Genomic DNA, 10,012 nt, shown 5'->3' on the forward strand with positions numbered 1-10,012 from the left:
TTTAAATGTCATGAAAATTGTTTTGAAACATGTGAACCTTTCTGCAGAATGCCCGGTACATTTTTGTGAATGGAATGAAACATGAATTACACGAATATTATTTTTACATTATATAAACATTTTCAAAAAAGTCATGAACCACTTGTTTTAAACTAGTAATTGTTCTAAATGGCACCACCATTTTTTTAAAGTCGTCCGAACATTTTTTACACTGCATGAACATTTCCAAAATGTGCGATGAAAACTGTTTTAGAAAATTAAGCAAAATATGTTTCCATTTAAAAAATATAAATAAAAGTAATAAAAACAAGAAAAATAAACGTTCACTAGGGAGCCAGTGCTGCTCCCGCATTGGGGCAGCCCATTTAGTGTGTCCTTCAGGCGAGGGCATCATCCGGTTCGCTATATGCGAGAATTAGCATCCCCCTCGACTGACAGGTGCCTATTTGTTTCCAATGAACCTTTTCTTTTAGAAGGCCCAAGGCCTAGTAAAATAAACCCATACACAACTTCAATATAGGAATAAGAAAAGTCCCTGTAAAAATTAGCACCCTCCTTTTGTATCCACCAACGGTGCGATGTGTTGTGAGCAGAATTCTTGTCGCCTCTAGGCTTCAGTCTCACTGGAGCAACCTTGTTGAAATTCAGGAGCTTGTACAAACAGCAGCGAAAATTTTGTTTACATAAAAAAAACTCTCTAAGTTTATTTATGTATTATTATAGGAAAAGCAAAAAAGGAAAAGGAATAAAGGGGCTTTTGGCCATTTCGTCAAACACCTCCCATACATTGCCTGTCGGAGGTCGCACTAGCTAGCAAAAGCTCTCCATAGAGCGGTGGACCCAGGAAAAAACTTGAGCGGGAGCAAGAATGTATGGCCAATTGGCCATATTACAAACCAATGAGGCAAGCATCCTTATAAACTAAAATCTGGGTATAGTAACTTCATTTTCAACAACGTAACCAAGTTCATTGCAAAGTGAAACAAAACTAACCGTTTACGGAAAAATAACTTATATCAATATGACAATATCTTATTGTGAAGTTCCAGAAGAGGATGTCCGCATATTATTCCGACAATCTAACCTACAATTTGAAAGGAAAAGAAAACATTATCAAATGAGGAGCTCTGGCACATTGCCTTTCGTTTTATCCCACGATAATCTTTACAGCATCAAAAGGTTCAACTATTACTTCATTAGGAATTTTCTCCAACAATTCTTATTCCACAAAGCAAATAAGGTTGTTCTTCATAAAATCATCATTAATCTTGATACACTAAATCAGAAACTCATCAGCATTGGACACCGCATTTTGGACATTACTTTGGTCAAACATTTTAGCTAATCCAATTTTGCAGTGACCAAAGTGGCATAATTTGCAAATTTACAGCACTATATTTGCCACTTGTTAGGCCTCTTTCAATGCATGGGTGCTAAGGTGGGGTGCTAAAGGCATTAAAGAGCTTAGCAACCACTCTTCCCAATGCATTGGTGCTTAACATTTGTAGCTAAGCCTTCCTCATTTAATGTTTTAACACCAAAACACCTTCATGCATTGGTTGATACTCATTTTGCATAGGTCCATGCGCTTAGGCTGGTCATAGTGGGAGTAACATAACAAGTAACATAACACATCCCAAGAAAAGTTTGCTTACATGGCATGTATTTAATAAGGAGAGAGATGGTTGAAATAACATAATATGTTACTGTAACATAACACATCCCAAGGCAAAATGAGTCTACATCTTAATAAATGATGGTTTTGCACATGTTACTAGTCTAAGTTACTCCCCGCTATGAGCAGCCTTAGCATCGTTTCCTCCTAGGGTCACCGTAATACTCTCTTTCCTCTTTAATTGCTCTGCCACATCATTTTTTTTGTCTATGTGGCATCCTTAGCACCGGTACACCTTGGAGCACTGGGAAGGGCCTTACAAGCTTGTGGGCCTGTCAAGTTTGCGACAATTATATGGTATGTGGTGAACTTCTCAGCTGGGAGGCCTTCTCTTTTAGTTCCCTCTTTAATGATTGGCTTGATAGTGGAAATTCATGGTCACAATTGATCCAAGTAAGAATACATGGCAACGAACAAGAAAAGTAACCACGTCGACTCCAGTGGACTGTTGACGTGGATGATTTGGCCACATTATAATGCACTGCTACTTTCTTGTGGCCGTGCTGCCACACACCGACCTGCAAGTCAGTCAATGCATGCCTTCTTGATGTGCAGGTTGGGTATTGACAAGTCTTTGACATCCGGCTCATTTATGTTCAGAATAAACCGCTTTGCATTATCTGGCTTGTGGTTCCTGCTCAGAGATATACATGATAGCCGGCTGCCAATCTTCAGTGCCACCCAGTGAGCTAACTGACAGTAATTGAATGCACCCTCAAATTTATCTGTTAATTGCTGATGAAGCTGCAACCAAGAGCGCAAAGTAAAGATTCTGAACACTGGAGATAGACTGCAGACAAGGATTCGAGTAAAACAATACGAAAAAGGTGCGATGGCACCCGGGTTCCCCGGCACCCTCTTATATGGCTCGTCCGGCCTTTTTAAGATTCGTGCAGTGTTGCAGGCAGCAGCAGGCCATTAGCGGTGGCAGGTTTAATTAAGCAGGTAGGCTGTGTGAAGCAGACTAGGCTTTTGCAGAGGTAAAAGTAGACCTGGCCGGAGTTGAAAGGACAGGTCATGGGCTTTTTGCGTGTGGCGTCTGCGGTGCATGCAGCGTTTGTGCATGGACCCCGGGAACATCACATCAGCCTCATACTACTTTTTATTTCTTTGTTCTCTGTCATGTAAGGGTATCTCCACCCGTTGGCCCCCCACGGGGCGTTTAAAAGCGCCGCCTGGGGATGAGCCGGCGCAAAAAATAGCCTGGGGGCGAGTCGGTCCCCAGCCGTCGGCCCCCAGGGCCGCCCCCAGGCGCGTATTTAAAAACAGAAAAAAGAACGTTCGGCGAAGTTATGATGAAAACTAGTTAAATTTCGGCCAAACATGGCAAATTTCGGCGAAATTCGTCCAAACATTACATTAACCTAATCTAAAAAAAAGAAAGGGGGAAGTCGTCGCCGCCATCATCGTCGTCGGCCTTCTCCTCCTTGACGCGGGCGCCCCTGCTGGACCCCTGCCCGGCATCGCCATGGCGAACAGGCGGCGGCGCGTCGCCGTCGTTGCTGCTGTCGCATAAGACGACGACCCCACCTTTCTCGCGGCCGCGTCGGCGCTCCTCGAAGCGGCGTAGGGCGGCGCGCTGGCGCTCCTTCTCCTTCTCGCGGCACGCCTTCTCCATCGCAATGGAGTCCTGGCGCGCCCATTCGAGGGCGGCGTCGTCGTCGTCGGCGAACTCGGCCTTCACCGGCACCAGCCCCGGCTCCGTCTTCACCGACGCCAGCCCCGGCTCCGTCTTTGGCTTGACGAAGCGCGGAGGAGCCGACGAGGGGGCGCGCCGGCCGCCCTCGTTGATGACGATGTCGGCGCTGCGAGTGCGCCGGCCGAGCGGCGTCTCCGCCGCGGGCTCGGCCTTGACGCCGAGCAGCGCCGAAGAGCCTGAGGAGTGTGAAGAAGAACGGGATGATGAGGAGGAAGAAGAGGAGGCGCCGAACCTCCTTGGAGCCCATGGCCCGACGCGTCGGTGCTGCGCCGGCGCGGCCACCCTCGCCGGGGGGTACGCCAACGGCGGGTCGTTGCCGCCCTCGAGGTACGTGAGCACGCCCTCGAGTGTGCGGCCGGGGACACCCCACCAGAGGTAGCGTCCCTCGCTGTTCTGCCGGCTGCCGACCACCGGCGCACCGTTGGTGGACGCCAAGCGCTGCTGTTGGCGGCGCTCGAAATACGCCGCCCAGGCCGCGTGGTTGTCTGCGGCGTACTGGGGGAGGGAGAGCTCGGCGTCGGTGAGGGACGCGCGCACGATCTCGACCTCCTCGGCGAAGTACCTCGGGTCCGCTGCGGCGTCGGGCAACGGGGGAATGGGCACTCCCCCGGCGCTGAGTCTCCACCCCGTCGGCCCGGCGCGCATGTCCGGCGGCGCCGGGATGTTCGCCTGGAACAGGAGCCAGGACTCCTGTTTGCGCAGCGAACGGCGGCCGAAGCCGTTGGCCACCGCCGTATCTCCGGGGAAGCGTTCTGCCATGGCGAAGGCGGGGTTGGGCGGGCTCGGAAGAGGTAGAGGGAGGGGCTGGGCGGCGGCGCTCGGGGAAAGGTAGGGAGAGGAAGGGCTGGACGGCGGCGAGGGGCAGGGCTGGTGTGGGCGCAGGTGAGCGGAGGCCGCCGACTTTTATAGCCGGGCCGCGCCCGTGTGTACGCGTGCGAGGGAGTGGAGGCGTTGGCGCGCCGTCCCGTGAACGCGCCGCCCGTGAGGAATCAATGGCAAGGCTGACCGGCGGCAGCCTTGCCATTGATTCCCCGCGGGAATCGAGGCCGTTGGGGGAAGACGAGGCGCCGAGTCGCTGACGCGGCTGGCCCGCGTCTTTTTCGCGCCAAAACAGCTCGCCCCGGCGCCCCCGGGCGCCCCCCAGCGCGCCGGGTTAGGCCTGGGTCCGCCGGCGCTGTTTTCGGCCCAAGCCGGCGAAAATCGAGCTTCTGGGGGCGCGACTGGGCCATTTTTTCGGCGCCGGCGCGAAAAAATCGCCTGGGGAGGCCTTCCTGGGGGCGCGGCTGGAGATGCCCTAAACTCCAACGATTTATTTCTTTGTTCTCTGTCGTCATGTAAACTCCAACGTTTATCTGTCACAAATGTTCTCTCCTTTTCTCTCCATTTTTTCTGTGTCACTTCTTCAGAAAAAAGTGAAGTTCTCTCTCATAGGCGCTCTCTCTCTCTCCATTATTTCTGTCACTTCTCCAAAAAGTCTGACGCAGCAGCGTCCTCTCACTCAACAGTGTACTACACTAAAAAAAAGGAGAGAATTCTCCTGTTGTTTCTCTTAGCTGCTAGAGAAATGGAATCTGTGTATGGACACCGCAAGGGATACTGTTGATGTACTCTGGCCGCATGTCAAGGACAGCAACCTCCGGCGCTTAACAGCCACTGCGTCTGCTAATCAAATTAAGATACAGTACATGGCACAGATCTCTATGCGGTGAATTCTGAAGGTATGGTTTTGATAAGGGGGGTGCCTAGACACCCGGGTGTTGAAAGTCCACTCTCTAAACAATATCAGGAAATGAGCACATGTACCATGGATTCATCGGAAGAGCTGAACCGAAGAGAACCCAAATGCCTGGGAGAGATTGCTTCGGCACCTCTCGATATCTTCTTAGGAATGCATATCCAATTGCCCAAACCCCCCCTCTGCCCCCACCAAGTACATCGGAGGTGGAAGATGTAGATCGGGAGCAGACATCGTGGAGGGCGCGTGTCCTCTTCGATGGAAGGTGGCGCTCCTGGCTTTGGCTCGCTCGCTGCCGGCTCTCGCTGATGGATGGTGGGAAGCGTGAGCGGCAGAGACTGCATGTGTTGTAGGGTGGAACCCTAGATGGAGATCTTTCACGAATTGGAGGGGAAATTCCAAAGAACACGAAGAACACAAGAGAGGGAAAACACTCAAATTGACTAGATCCAATCACACATATGCTAGATTCAAGAACACACAAGAGGTCACAATGATCCAAGGACAACAAAAGAAAGACACAAGGTAACTAGTTCATCCCAATCCTATGAGCAGAGAGGTCTTGATAATCCTATGACGGGGATCCTTCCCAAGATGGGGCTTGATATCTACTAGGGATCTTCTCCTAGGAGGTCTTGATCTCCTAGAGGAGTGGGTACAAGGAGCAAAGCTCACATAATCATCTCATATACCTTGCTATCCTCTAAATGAGCTAGGTGGGAGGTACTTATAGTCTAGGGACGAAATAGAGGGAGAGGGGAATACAAAGGTCCAAAATGACCCTCAAAACATAGACACTCTCGGAGTAGTCCGGGCACCCGGGGTGTGGAGGACCGGGCACCCGGACCGGACAGGGGCGAGTGCCAAGAGGTGGACGGCCACCCGGGGCGTAGAGGGCCGGGCACCCGGACCGCCCTGGGAGCCGGATGGAGGGGGGAGGGCGGGCACCCGGGCCCAACATGGTCGGGCACCCGGGGAGGGCTGAGGCCGCGCAAGAGCTGGGCCGGGCACCCGGGGGTGATGGCCCGGGCACCCGGTGGGGAACTGGGCCGGAGCGGGGGTGGCCCGGGCGCCCGGTGCCAAGGGGCCGGGCACCCGGAGTGGGCAGGGCCGGCGGATGGAAGAGGCCCGGGCACCCGGGGTGTCCAGGGAGCTCCGACTCCTCTCGTTCTTCTCGCTTCTCTCCTTCTCCTTCTTCTCGACCGTAGGTGCTTGGGTCTTCGTGCTAGCCTCTCCATCATCAACACCTTGATACCTAATCATGCACAACACCTCCGTTTGAGGTAGGACCCAACTCTCGAATGAATTTGAGTGGAGCTCGAAGAGGAAAGAGTTCACCTCGTTCTCGATGGCGCGTGCATGTGCTCTTGTCCATGATCCTCTCCGTCCTTGCGGTGGTGGTGTGACATTCATGGTGATGGTCGAGGGATGCTCCGCATCATCTCCCCCCCTTGGGAGAGATCCGTCCACGGATCGTGATCTTCATTACCATGGTAAAGAGAGGGCGTCGCCGTGTAGAAGTGGACAACCACCAAGCACCATCTTGTTGAAGCTCGAAATGTTGAAGATCGAAATGGGCACTCTCCAATGTCGCACCATCTTGTGATTCCTTCAAAAGGAGCAAGTATAACAAACACATGGAAAAACAAATGTGGTTAGCATTAGTGTTAAGCCAAGCATTCACGAGGTGATTCACCAAACAAATGTCGTCATCAAGCGTAACATATGGTGTGACAAAGGATCGTGACATGTCATGTAAGCACATAATTTGAGCAAAATCAAGGACATCATGTAAACAAGCATGTAAATGGGAGGTAGCGATGCAAATATGTGTGTAAAGAGAATAAGCATCTACCTCAAGCTCATAGCAAGCATGCATAAGACTCTCAGTGAACGGTCTATGGTAAGCATAAGAGTCATTCACAACACCAACTGAAATGGAATGTCTAAACATATGCAAGTACAAGACAATCCGAGCATAATGTGCATAGGGTGTAGTGAAAATCGAGTGGCACTCAACACAATATAAAGAGCAATTGTTCATCATGTGTGAGGCAATCAAACAATCATGTGACAAGCAATGGGACATGGCATATGGGAAGTAATGACATTGTTGCAACTAAACATGTGATAGGAGCAAGTAATCCAAGAATTGGATGCAACATGAGAAAACATAGAAATCAAGTTGTGCCAACTAGTGGAGCGAAGATGCAACACACTAGAGGAAATCATGACAATCATGTCATGTGAGCAAATAAGAGATATAGGCAATGCACATGACATATCGCGAGCACGAACACAAAGCAAGATCAATGTATCGTCATAGGCATGGGGCACATGGCAAACATGGCAATAACAAGCAATATCTCCACCAAGCTTGCAAATACACATACAAGTAGTAGAATCAATCATCATGTGTAATGCAAAGCATGGGTCACAAATGCATGGCAAAGACATAGGAATGAGCATATCATGCAAAGTGAACATGGAAATATGGGTATATAATATGTAATGGACAATAACCCATAGCCAAGTGAGAGCCATGTATAAGAAATGTGTGAAGTCTTTGCGCGAAGAGAGCGGTGGGAAAGACAATCCATATCAATATCGTCACAAGAGAAACAAATGCCAATAACCAAGGGCTTGTCATCTATGCCATAAGTGCAAATTGGGTTAATTTTAATGGCATATGCATAGTCACTATGAAGAGATTGCAAATATGACATATGGTTGATCGCATGCATATCATATGACAAGTCAAGCGGATTGTCAACATGATGTGACCGAGAGAACTATCACAAGAAATCCTATGTAACATGGCATCACAACCAATAGACTCCTCATGGCAATCATCAAACTCATCATAAATGGGTAAATCATTGCATGGGGAAGTCACACTAGCATGAAGCATGGTAATAGGTGGATCAACATCATGCAAGCAATCAATGTCAAGAATGTCCACTAGTGAGACTAGAGCATCACCTTCACCTATGTTACCCTTTTCATTCCACTCAAGTGGTGTAGGTGAGGTGGCAAATACCAAATGGTGGTCATCATCTTCATCTTGATGGAACCATGTTGGGGTGCATCATATTCCACCATGGCCACCGTCTTGTCCAAAGGAAGGACGAAGTCGTCGCGAATCGGCGCGTCATCGTATATGGGACCTAGCACCAAAGGAGAAGACACAATAGAGGTAGAGGTTAAGTCATTAGAAATCATAGTGGCCTCACATGCCCTATCAACTACCTCACTCTCTCTATATGGTGGTGGCTCACTCACTCCCTCAAGGTAGGTGCACTCAATCTCACATATGACGGAGTCACTCAAATCACTCAAGTGGTGGTGGTGGTGGCTCTTCTCACATGGGAATTGTGGCAACTCATCATATATGGGGCTAGTGGTGAAGTCACTCTCACTCTCCATATGGTGGCACAAGTCACTCAAGTCATCATACATCGCCGTGGTCGAAGGGAAAATCCCATGCTTAACCATCTCGTTGTCGTCGCCGTGGATGAAGGCCGAAGATGGCACATCATCACTCTTGTCGTGGATGAAGGCCTAAGATGGCACATCATCACTCTCATCGTGGATGAAGGCCGAAGATGGCACATCACCACTCTTCTCCATGACCGAAGGGAAAATCCCATGCTCGCTCATCTCGTCACCGTCGCCGTGGAGGAAGGCCGATGTAGGCGTACTCGTCGGAGGTAGGCGAAGATGCCATACGTCCAAAGGCGAAGATGCCTTGATGACACTTGGCGAAGATGCCGAAGTGGTCGTAGTAGTCGTAGCTTCGTCTTGGTGGTGCTTGTCTCGCGGTCTTGTCTTGTGCTCAAGAAGTTTGGCCGTAGCTTGATGTAGAGCTTTTTGGGACTTGTAGGTGTATGCATCGCGAGCATCTTCATCTTGATGGTGTTGTAGTGCTTGAGCTCGATGACATTCTGAAGATTGGCCACTTGAGCGTCGCCGCCTTGAAGATGACGAAGGGGAAGAAGACTTGTAGTTGGCCACCATGTCTCGTACTTGATCCCTTTGTTCGGCCAACTTGGTGTCGAGGTAGTCCCTTATCCTTGCTTCGTTTTGGCGAATGTCGATGGCGAGTCGCTCAATGCCTTGCATTGCTCGTTGTAGTCTGAAGATGGACGTTTTGGTGATGTAGTTGTTCGCGTTGTCGTTGTCGTGGAAGACCAGAGATGAAATGCCTTGCCTATCCATCACAAGACTCGAGCAAATGTAAGTGGAAGAGAGGAAAGAACTAGACCAATGTACCTTATCCATTGTTGAAGATGGATCAATGATCACTCAATAATGTAACAAGGAAATAGCACAACTGGTACCGGATCTTGTAAATTCTCACACCTACACAAGTAAGGCTTATGGTGGAGCTCGGTGAGGATAGTGGCACAAAAATTTGATGCAAAATGTTAGCAAGAGTCAATAATGTTGGAAAAGATTCACAAATTCGCAAGTGAAACAAGTAGACCAATAGCAATATGTGGCACATGGAAACACACACACGGATAGATAAATGGGGTCATGCAACCAAGGAATGAGCACAAAATGTGGAATCCACGGAAAACGCTCGTGTTGCACAACTCAAGAGAGACGCTAGCACGATTGCTCAATAGGCGGATAGGACACTTGTGCACAACCTATAAGATGCAAAATGTATGAGCTTTCTATCCCAAGTATGATATGTGTATGATGTTCCCGTTGTTCTTCTCAAGATGATCCAAGATGATCGGATATGACAATCTTATGTTCAATGTGGTATGATGCTATGGCACTTGCTTACAAGCTCTTTGCTCTCTTTTCTTTTGCTTAAAAGCTTATTCTCTCTTTTTTTTTGATATGGCCACTATGCGAAATGCACAAACCAAGATAGCAATTTTGTATATGC

Source organism: Triticum aestivum, chromosome 3A (genome assembly GCF_018294505.1).
Source record: "Triticum aestivum cultivar Chinese Spring chromosome 3A, IWGSC CS RefSeq v2.1, whole genome shotgun sequence".
Taxonomy (NCBI): domain Eukaryota; kingdom Viridiplantae; phylum Streptophyta; class Magnoliopsida; order Poales; family Poaceae; genus Triticum; species Triticum aestivum.